Consider the following 12816-nt stretch of genomic DNA (forward strand, 5'->3'; position numbering starts at 1 on the left):
TTGTGTGAGATGTCATGGTAAGTTGCTATATTTTTAGTATGTTTTTTTTTTTCTAAATATGATTGTAGAATTGATGTTTTATTTATAATTATGAAAATGTATTAGATATAGTATCATTTCTAGATGAGGAGAATCTGTTAAGCGGCAAACAAGGAAGTTCTTTGGTAAATATAGAAATAATGACATTATTTATTTAAATGATGATGATAAAACATTTTTTGACTACATTACTCTTATTTTGATAATAAAAGTATTGTGTGAAATGTCATATATTAGCTAATAAGAGGATGATAACTGAACCAAGCAGTGAAGAAAAGAGTAATGATGATATGGAGGCAGACCAATTAGTGAAAAAATAGGTAGTGAGAAAGAAAATTTTAATTTTGAAGAGAAAAATAATGTTGAAGTTGAAGTCGGTGGTGTGACTGAACTTGCTGGGTTATTTGAGTTGAATGTGAAATTGAATGAAGATCTAACTCCTAACTTAGATGATAATATTGATTTGATTATGAAAGATGTTATTTCACAATTGAATAAAGAAAACACTGGATTGATAGGATCTGATGGTGATGGATTGGAAGTAGAAAAAAATAGTAGTTCAAGTGAAGAACGTGTTTCAGGTAGTGACGTTGCTACTTCAAAAACAAAGCAGATCAGTCTTTTTCAATCTTCTATTGTGAATACTGTATAGGAATAGGGTTGATCGTGTGGCAAAAAGAAAGGTGCCAATGTTTGTGACTCCCCCTAGCTCAACACCAAAATGCAGGAGAAAGGGCATAAAACAGATAGATGGAGCATAACCTAGAATGATTATTTTGAAGTCTAATAATTTTTGTGTGTTATTATATATTATCGCTAAACATATATGGATTTTAACTTATATTATTAAATATGTTACCACATATATAAAATTCATCGTAGATGTTGAGAAGAATGGCAAGAGTCCTACCTGTAGGATCGAAAAGAATTTATATATCTCCACAATGGTATGATATTATCCACTTTGGGCCTAAGCCCTCATGGTTTTGCTCTTGGATAGAGAACTTTACCCAAAAGGGTTCATGCCAATGGAGATATCTTTTCTCTTATAAACCCATGATCTTTCCCATGTGTTTTCAATGTAGGACTATTTTTGTAACCTTGCAACCCCAACAATCCCCCCTTAAACAAAGGACCACAGGCTTCCCACGTCCGATCCTCAACCCATCAGGTCTTCCTGCCCCTCGGTCCACCCAACCTACTAGGACTTCCTTGTCTAACCGCTACTAGGACTTCCTGCCTGGTGTCTAGTCCTCTTGATTCAAACATAGGAGCCCCCACTTTCTTTGTTCGAGGGTAATATTATACTCACATGGCTCAATCAGACCATAGCTCTTGTGTACAGTCAACGGTTAAACTTTCTAGCAGTTCGGTCTTTGATACCAATTGTTGGATCGAAAAAAATTTAGATATCTCTATAATAGTATGATATTATCCACTTTGGGTCTAAGCCCTCATGGTTTTGCACTTGGGTTCTACCCAAAGGCCTCATGCCAATGGAGATACCTTTTCTCTTATAAACTCATGATCTTTCCCATATGTATTTCAATGTGGGACTATTTTTGCAACCTTGCAACCCCAACATTGCCAAGAGTAAAATGGATGCTTATAAAGGGAGAGGTGATTTATGTAGCCATGAAGAAGGATCGGAAGAAGAGAGAATTGGAGTAAGTTTAATTTGAATATGTTAAATTTTGTCTTAACACTTCTTTCTCAATATTTGTAATGGAAATAATTTTTCTCTCCATGTAGTGTTGGCATTTGGCAAGATGACTTTCTGAGCCTGATTGGACCTATATTCTGTCCTTTTTTATTTGGTAAGTCTGTTGATAGTCAAATCATAAACATTTACATAAGGATTATGAAAAAGATAGAGTCCGACTTATGGATTTGAGATATACTATATGAGCACTACTGTACAGGTTCGTAGCATAGTTGATATTTGATTATACTTCTTATTAGATTAAGATAGATTAAGATAACATTTATACTCTTATTTTAAATATCTAGCAAGAAGTGTTACTATATTTGGAGCTATATGGTAAATATAAGCAGTTACAGAACATGGAATATGAACCTTTTCTTACCAGGTTGATATCGACCACCAGGGGAAGACTACAGGATCTAAATGAAGATATATTTACAAGATGCAGATATATAATTTTCCCTATTAATGACAGGTGACATTGGTATCTGTTGGTTTTTGAAGTATCTGAAGGAAAATTTAAACTATAGAATTCAAACATGATTCTTTTCAGCTGGGACATCTAGAGTATATGTGAGTTTGACAATATTCTACTTTAATAAGTCTTAAGATCGAGTATTAAAACACTCCCTATTTTGTAGGCACAGTTTTTCGCTGATTGCATTACTCATCTTCCAAGTTTCACCATAGGCAGTCAGGAGGTGATCAGAGTAGATTGTTGTCATCAAGGTGCCACTCTTGATTGTGGTATCTATTCCTGCATGTGGGTCGAGTGTTTTTCCTGTGACACTGATGATCTCTAGAGGTTTGCCAATAACGTGAAGATAAACAATTATCAGGTATGTGTTGTATTAACGATATTATCATATGATAATGGATTGTTGAAAAAAATATTTGACTAATTTTTCTCGTCCTCTGGGTTGTTTATGGAAAAATAGATGTGATGGCTAATTTTTATCGTACTATTGGTTGTTATACTTAATGATGATAGACATATGATTTTTATTTTGTAGAAATTATGTTGAGCGATAACAACCTGAGTACACAATTTATAGGTACAAAAGATCAAAAATTACGTATACCTCATCTAAAATTCAAGATAAATTATACTTCAATCTACTATATTTTGTAGCTAATTTAGCACTAACTACAATAGGTCGATCAATAACTTGGGGCACTATTTCTCGAAATATTTTTAAGAGACATCATTGATCATAATGGTTGATAATGGTCAATGATAACGTTATTACTTAGGTACGAAAACATAGGTATAAAAGTCTAAAATCATGTATACTTCACTCTAATTTAGCACAATGGTTACTAAATCTAGTATAATTCATATTAAAATGAACACTATCTATAATAGGACTATTAAAACTTGTTAGAGCCATGTGACAAAATATAGGTACAAAAAGTACCAAATCAGGTATACTTCTCTCTAAATCCAGCACAATGTTTACTAAATCTAGTATAATTTCTATCAAAATAAACACTATCTATAATAGGTAAAATCAAATCTTGTTAGAACCGTGTGATAAAATATAGGTATAAAAGTCTAAAAGTGTGTATACTTCCCTTTAAATTCAACACAATGTTTACTAAATCTTATATAATTCTTATCAAAATGAGCATTATCTATAATAGTATTATGAAAATTTGTTATAGCCGTGTGAAAAAATATAGGTACAAAAGTCTAAAATCATGTATACTTCCCTCTAAAGTCAACACAATATTTATTAAATCTAGTATAATTCCTATCAAAATGAGCACTATCTACAATAGTACTATCAAAACTTATTAGAGTCAATTTATATCAAAATGAGCACTATATACTACTTAATTCTGGTAGAAATTTATGTATAAATCCACTTTATTAGTATAAAGTATGTATAAATTTATAAAATATCTAAATTCATGTATACATATAGTATTATATACATAATCCACTTTATTAGGTACAATTTAACCAAAATAAGGTATATATGTACACAATTGTAGTACAATTTGTAAAATATCGATTACAATTGGATGCGACATAGGCATTAATAAGATCTTATGGAACCTATTACTTCGCATTTAGTGTGGTAAATAACATCGCTAGGGATGATTATTTCCATCAGTAGGGCAAAAGTCATATTAATATAAATATGGACGAACCAATATGAGAGTCAATACTTCATAAGTAGAAGAGGAAAATATATGTGATATTCACATGATGAAATGTACACTCATAACCAAATTCTAGAAAAGGATAATGTTTGTGAGTTGTCTTGGTCATATTACCTTGTATACATACTTGATCATATAATATGGATTCAACTTATTTCTTATAGAAATTCATGTATAAATCCACTTTATTAGCATAATGTGTGTATAAATCCACAAAATATCTAAATTTATGTATAAATGTAGTATAAAGTACATAATCCACTTTATTAGATACAATTTAACCATAATAAAGTATATATGTACACAATTGTAGTGCAATTTGTAAAATATCGGTTACAATTGGATGCAATATAGACATTAATTAAGATGTTATGGAACCTACTACTTCGCATTTAGTGTGGTCAATAGCATCACTAGGGATGATTATTTCCATCAGTAGGGCAAAAGTCATATTAATATAAATATGGATGAACCAATATGAGAGTCAATACTTCATAAGTAGAAGTGGAAAATGTATGTAATATTCACATGATGTGATATATACCCATTATCAAATTCTAGAGAGATTAATGTTTGTGAGTTGTTTGGGCCATATCACCTTGTGTACATACTTGATTATATAATGTGGATTAGGGTCAACGATACTATTGCTCCGCTTTATTAGGTACAAAATTTTTAAAATTAAGTATAATTGTATGTTAATTTGGTATAATTAAATGTCCAAATTTATATGTCATTGGTCATATAAATTTAGTTTAATTAGGTATATAATAGGTTGATCAATCATCAATATGTAAAAATTAGGTACAGTTAATTAGGTACAAATTATCCTAAATAAAGTATAAATATAGTTTAATTGTGTATAAATATAGTTTAATCGAGTATAATTATATAAGATTTGACTATCCAGGTACAAAGCCCCCTCATCTGAAATATGTCCCTACCACGTTGTTAAAACAAAATACTTAACAAATATTGTGCATGTGATCCTCAGGTGCGTGGGTAAAAAATCTTAAAAGTCGAAGCAGAGGCAGTAAAATCCTACCAAACCCTAATCATCTCTCATCTCCACCCAACTCCCTAAAATTGATCCTCTCCCTCCCAACTCCATCTTGCAAACTTCGATGTATATCCTAGAATCGGAGATGACGCCAAGAGAGTCGGCGACAGCAAGATAGGTGACAAAAAGAGAGATTTGAGTGCTAAAATGGTGAGCCCTAAGATTTTATTTCAACATATTGTTTTAGAAAAGATTTATAGTTGAAATGTTTGTTTATTGTAAATATAGGGAAAAACATATGTTGTTTTTGTTGGAAGGAATCCTAGTGTTTATGATAGTTGGGAAGAAAGTCATGCTCAAGTTAACAAATATAGCGACACGTTGCACAAATCATATTTGAATAAAGAGGAAGCATTGACATCTTTTAATTCATACAAGGAGAGATAATGTGCTTCCTTCACCCCTAATTCCAAAAAAGGTTCAAGCTCAACTTCGGCATCAACTTCAACTGCCTCTTTAATTTCTAGTAAAAAAAAAAGCAAAATGAAGAATTATCAAAGTTAATCAATATTCAGCTAGAGTTAGTTGATGAGTATCGTAAAAATGCATCTAAGATCACTAACATGCATGAAGAGTTAATAAACAAATTGGATTCTCTGCATGTTAGTGATTAATTAATATACTTGTTTAAGTTGGATGAATGTATCTCTTATAAAAAATAATTGGATGAATGTACCCATTGTTAGGATGTATACTAAAAGCCTAGCTTTTGGTATAAACATTTATCTAGAAATAAAAATCACATTGGTCAAATGTCTACATTTACGATAAATGTAGTTGCTCAATTAATTTATATTGTAGATAACATGGTGTGTGGTGTCACACACAGAAGATTATGTTATCGGTTCCTTATAAATTATAAACAGTAGCTCACGACCAAGATGGAAAGGAACAAACCATTGGAAGGTCGTAGTGTAATTAGATATTAGTTTATCTTAACTATATAATTACACTAGTACACTTAGAGTGTATTGAGTAGGACCATTTGAGGTCGTTCCTTTTATACTGACTTTATGAAGGAACAAAGACCTAAGTTATTATGGAAGTGTGTGCTCTTAATCCTAATATAATAACAAGCACATATATTTTATATTTTTTTCTTTAATTTATCAATGGGTGAGATTTAGTTCGATAAATCAATAAGCCCGATAAGTTGGGAAATAATATCACTTATAGTGTGTGTTGTTGATTATAGAAGGAAACTGTGTCCTAGTGATCTAGGTTGAGAATGTCCCTAAGAGGAGCTCATAAGGATTGTCATGTTAAACCCTGCAGGTGGACTTAGTCCGACATGACGATGAAGTTGAGTGGTACTACTCTTGGAGCTAGATATTAATTAAGTGAGTTGTCAGTAACTTACTTAATTAGTGGACATTTGTTATCTTAAACACAGGGAGACTAACACACTTATAATAAGAAGGAGCCCAAAATATAATTTGGGATTGGTGCGGTAGTTCAATAATAGTTCTCTAGTGGAATGAATTATTATTGATAAAATTAAGTTGTGTGTTCGGGGCGAACACGGGATGCTTAATTTTATCGGGAGATCAAAACCAATTCCTCCTCTCGGTCCCTATCGTAGCCTCTTAATTATAGAGTACTATACCCACCTATACCCACCTTCTTACCCATCTCATAGGGGCCGGCCAAGCTAGCTTGGAGACCAAGCTAGGGTCGGCCAAAGTTTGGTTTATGGGTGCTTCAAGGTGGCCGGCCCTAGCTTGGGTTTAAGCTTGGTGTGGCCGGCCCAAATTAAAATAAAAGGATTTTTATTTTTTAAAATTTTCTTATGTGGATAACATGATTTAAAAGAGAGTTTAAAAATTTAAATCTTTCCTTTTATAAGATTCTACAAAAGATTAAGAGAAGGGCTAAATCTCTTTCCTTATTTGTAGATTAAAAGGTTGATTTTAATTTTGGTAAAAACTTTTCTTTTAACCATGTTCATGATTTAAAAGTTTAAAAAATTAATAATTCTCTTTTATTAGTTTCTACAAAAGATTAAGAAAAGATTTGATATATTTCCTTATTTGTAGATTGAAAGGATATTTTAATTTTTAGAGATAACTTTCCGGAAATTATCCACATGTTTAAAGAAAGATTTAATTTATAAAATTTCCTTTTAACCAATCATGAAGGGATAAAAATTATTATAGAAATTTTTTATAAAATTTCCGGAAGCAAATAAGGAAATTTTAATTTGTGTTTAAAATTTTTATTTGCTTGGAGTTTTGGTTTGGCCGGCCATTATAATAATGAGAAGAAAAATTATTTTTAATTAAATAAATTTTTCCTTTTCATGGCAAAAGAATTAAGGAAGTTTTTATTAAAATTTCTTTATTTGCCAAGACCAAGGATTATAAAAGAGGTGGAGGAGCCTTCATGGGTGAACAACCTCTATTCTTTTCCTCCCTCTCTTCCTTGGTTTTGGTGGCCGGCCCTATTTCTCTCCTCTCCTCTTGTTGGCTGAAACCTATCTTCTTGGTGGAGCTCTTGTTTGTGGCCGGATCAAGAAAGGAGAAGAAGAAGAGAAAGCAAGCCTCGTCTCTAGCATCCCTTAGAGCATTGGTGGTGGCCGAAATTCTTCATCCTTGAAGAAATTTATTGTGGCCGAAATCTAGAAGAAAGAAGGAAGGTGGAAAGGTGGTTCTTATCTCGGAAGATCGTTGCCCACACAACGTCCGAGGTTAGAAGAGGAATACGGTAGAAGATCAAGAGGTCTTTGTCTTCAAAAAAAAGGTATAACTAGTAATGTTTTTCCGCATCATGCTAGTTTTATTTCTTTGTAAAAATACCAAATACAAGAGGTATGCGATTCTAGTATTTCGAATTTATTTTCGATATTGTGTTCTTTTATTTTTCTTTTTCCTTGTGATTTGATTGTTTTTTTTTGTTGACCTAAAGTTATTTAAGGAAATTAAATATTAGCTTTCCTTAAAAGGCTTTGTCTAGTCGGTGGTAGTTGCTCCCATATCCAAGAAGGTCATGTGCCTCGCCACGTCAGTACTGGAAGTCAATTTTGGAAATTAATATTTAATAGAATTAATAACCTATGTGATTTGGATCAAACGTGTTAAGTTCCGCAGGAGATCCAAGTTTAAACCTAAAAGAACAAATAAATTAAACTTTGGATCAAACGTGTTAAGTTCCGCAGGCGATCCAAGTTTAATTTAAAAGAACACATGGTAGCTAGGAAAAGGTTCAGACCTTTGTACAAAATTTTTGTACAGTGGAACCATTAGGCTTTCCGAGTAGCAACCAACACCCGTAACTGTTTTCTACATGAACTTGCTTCTTGTTCCTTTCTTGCTTGTGGAAGCTAAATATGACCATCTCATTTGCGTATGAAGATTTGTCATACTTAATAAGCTCATTTAAAATTCATTATACAAAAAAATTCTAGTGCAATTGACTCTAATTTAGGTATATATTTACACGATGTCAGTACAATTTGTAAACTATCGAGTATATTTGGACGAAGTTTAGGCACTCTTGTGGCACCCCACTAAAAATACTATTTGATTCGGTATAATATATCCAAATTCAAGTTGATTGAGAGATTGTGCATTGTATACCACACATTCCTGGATGTTTACTGAGGAAACATCATTACATATCATATATCCAACTTGTCAATACCAAACATGCCTATGGTACCATTAGTTAATTGGTCATTATCATCATATACCTAATTTCTCAATATTTGTACTCATCCTTGGACATCATATATCCAATTTATCAACATTTGTACTCAAGTTTCTATCGAAATTAGGCATGGTCATTTCATAATCCCACCACTTGAACCAAAGTATACAAAATAGCACATATCAAATATCAAAACACAAACACATATTATTCATGCTCCTCACATCGTCTACAAACACAATAATAATTATTACATGATACAAAGTCAACATAAACTGCAAGCACAACTCATACATATTTACATATAAAATCATCATAGATCATAGTATACTACATAAACAGACAAAGCAAGTCTTGCACAAGGTTTTCAAAAACAGAACCATCATACAATGCATAAATCACCAATGCTATTACTTGGTGTAGGCCTTATAGTATGTAAGACCATGCTCAATTCCCCTTCTAGCAATCTCTTTTTCCTATGGAAGTGTAAAAAAAATATTAGTCAAGTTACCCACAAATAAGCTAAGTGTCATATATTTACTAACAAATGACAAATCAAATACTTAAACATCATTTTAATGAAACAATAACTAGTTTATAGCTTCTTTGCAGCTGCATCTGTTGTGGCCTTTCTGATGACAACAACTACACTTTGACACACGTATTTCAACTTGAGATGGTATCCTCTTAGTCCTCTTACGACCTGGCTGACTACGCACATCAAGAGCGTTGATTACATTTCATTCATCAAGATTTGACTCGTTAATGTCAAAAGTCGGGATTTGATTAATAATTCCTTTGTATGCTTAATGATACATTTCAGTCTTGAAATACGTACTTGTCGCAAAAATCATACAACGACAATTACCTCGACCCAATAGTAGCACAAGTGTGCTTGCATGGAAGCTTATTGATATGCTAAGCTCTGAATGAACAATTCTTATCCATTAAATTAACAGCAAAGGATTTTTCACCATCAACTACCTCAAACCTCCAATTACATGACCAATGCACTCTCAAAGTTCGGGATTCAAGATATACTCTAGCAATAGCCTTCTCCTTTCTCAGACTTAATTCCTTTACGATCGCCAATATTGATTCACGTCGTCGGTGCATTATGTTCATGATCTGCATCGTATGTGGTCCACCATAGTCACAATAGGGAGATAACGAGATGGTTTAACCCAATTATTCCAACACTCGGCTATATTATTATTCATAACACTTCATCTATCACCAAGAAATAAAGCATTTGCCTAACTTTGAAAATGAGATTGTACAATAAACCCTTTGGCAAGTGGCATGGAGTCAATGATATTATTTATATGTTGTTCATGCTCTTGCAAAGATAGAGCATATGCAGCTTTCTTGAATACCGAAAACCAATATTTTTTGTTATGTTTGGGATAACTTTGCAGCACCTAGAATGAGGCAAATAAATCATTTTGAATTCAAAACATATATTTGGGAAAAGTAAGTAACTATTTACATGCTTCACAAAATTATCCACTAAATACCTCAAACAATAAGAATAGTGACTACCCACAAATATTGCTCAACTGCTTTTATAATCTCAGGATGTTTGTTGGAGAAAAAAGAGAACTCGTTGAATGAAATGCTTTGACATGAAATTAGGACACTTCTCAAATGATAACAAAATCATTCCCAATTAGCATCATTCTCTACATCAACTACAGAATAACCAATTATGAAAAGATCATCGTTGGCATCCTTCGACACAGTAACCAGGATACAACCTTTATACTTATTCTTTATGGTAGCACAACAATACCATCTTAGCAAGATGGTAGTCTAACTCTACCCTATAATCTCTTTGCAAGTCTTTTTAAATTATACGACAATGCCATCTTGCTAATATGGTGAAAGATAAATTGAGAGGAGAGCCCTTTTATCGCCCTTGTACAATCTCAAAAAGACTTGCAACAAAATGTTTCTCGAATAGCACGACAATACCATCTTAGCCTATCCCTTCTCTATGCCACAAATATCATACATCGTTAACTCTTTGCCTTTCCATACTTTGTGGTAGTCTAACTTTACCCTATAATCTCTTTGCGAATCTTTTTGAATTGTACAAGGGTGATAAAAGGGCTCTCCTCTCAATTTATCTTTCACCATATTAGCAATCCAAGTTGCATCGGCTTTAGGATGTCCTCTACTGCGCAGATTGTTTTCACCACATGTATATCGCAGGTTGCATTTTCGGATCACAATATACTATCTGATTTACATTTTGAAGCATAAATTCTCCATCCACAACTCCTTTCATTACAAATAGCAATTACCTTCTCGCGATTATTTTTTCTAAGGGTGTAAATGAACCAAGTCGCTCATGATATATTTGAAGCTTGATTCGAGAAAAGCTCATTTGAGCTCGTTTAATGAAACTTGTTAAGATAAACAAACCAAGCTTAAGCTTCACAATACTTGGCTCGTTAGCTCGTAAACATGTTCGTTAGTAAGCTCATGAATCAACTTTTAAATGAAAAAAATAATAGTTTTGATATTAAATTTATAGATTTTACACTCTACTTATGAAAAATATAGACAAATATATTAAATTTATTTATTATAATAAAATTATAAATTTTAATAAGAATATTATCATTTTTTCTAAATATATAATTTAGTTTTTAATTAATATTTAAATTTATAATTTATATTTATTAAGCTCGTTTAGGCTCGATAAAAGCTCAATTAAACTCGTAAACCATGAATATATTCATTAAATAAAGCTCGAGCTCGGTTAGATTATAAACGAGTCAAACTCAAATATCCAAGAATTTGACTCGGCTCGGTTCGATTACACCCCTAATTTTTTCTATAAACAAATGAACGTCTTATTGCAACAACATAATTTTTAACACATCTTCTAAAATCAGTAGCATCCTTGAAATTTTGTCCTTCGCCATGGATGCAGTTAATCCAAGCATCTATAGTATTCAGCAATAGGGCCTATTCAATCTCCTCATCACTCCTTAACAATGTCTGTTCCTCCTCAACCCTTACCAGTATAATACAATTAATATTGTCAATTTAACTATATCATATGCACTTGTGCTAGATGTAACATATAATATTATCAAAACTACAACATGAAGAGAGATATAATATATGTTACCTCTTCAAATTTAGGCTGCCATTGACATGTTCATTTATGCTCTCTACCCTCAAATCAATTATGCTCAGTTTCATACACATAAAAATATATCATATTGAGCACATCATCATTGTCGTTCAAAGTCACATACATCTTATGTTCCGAATCATACATTCGGAAGTAATCTTCACACATTTTTTTGCCAAGACTTGTATATATATCCATCAAACTACAACCACTAAAAATTGAATTCACAAACAACTAGTTCTTGTACTTACAACTACCCAAAAATACAAGGTTGCAAGGCCCACTTCCAGAATCCATTTGAACCTAATCCACAAAAACATAACATTTGATTCAATTATATAAAAACTAGATCAAAGCTTCATTCATATACAATTCAAGAAATTTTTTTCCAAATATTTTCTAATGATTTAAGAATTTTTATATTCATGAACTAAACAATAAAAAATTACCATCAATTCGTCTCTAAATAACACAAACCCAATCAGAAAATTAAATCTCAAATCTTATCTTGTTCACAAACTCAATTTTATTCAACCTCATAAATTTTGAGTATTATACTGTTTAAATTGGGTATAATACTCTGTTTATTGATAATCACTACAAAATATCTACATATCTCATTTTTTTTCCTTCAATTAAAGAAGATGTAATACAAACGCATTCATAAATTTGCAATTCCAAGACAAAAACTGAATTTTATTCAATCTCAACCTCACATAATCGAAAACACCATGAACTAAAACACTCATGACCTAAAGCTTCGACTTTTCGCATAAGAATAGCAAATTAGTCAAAATCTATGGCAGAAAATTATAACTTACCAATAATTTTTAAATTAAAGGTAAAAGTAGGATTCCACTGGTTCTCCGATTTCTACCTTCAACGTCGTTGTAGATGCTTTAAGGCCGAAGTAAGAAAAGGTCAAGTCGTTACCGATGGTTTGGGGGGGGGAAGTTAGGGACTGCGCCGTTGATAGCTTGGAATCACAGAAGGAAGGGAGTGCACCGACAGTTGGAAGATAAATAAGCAATACTTGAAGGTTTTAATTTA

The sequence above is a fragment of the Zingiber officinale genome, chromosome 6A (genome assembly GCF_018446385.1).
Source record: "Zingiber officinale cultivar Zhangliang chromosome 6A, Zo_v1.1, whole genome shotgun sequence".
Classification (NCBI taxonomy): Eukaryota; Viridiplantae; Streptophyta; class Magnoliopsida; order Zingiberales; family Zingiberaceae; genus Zingiber; species Zingiber officinale.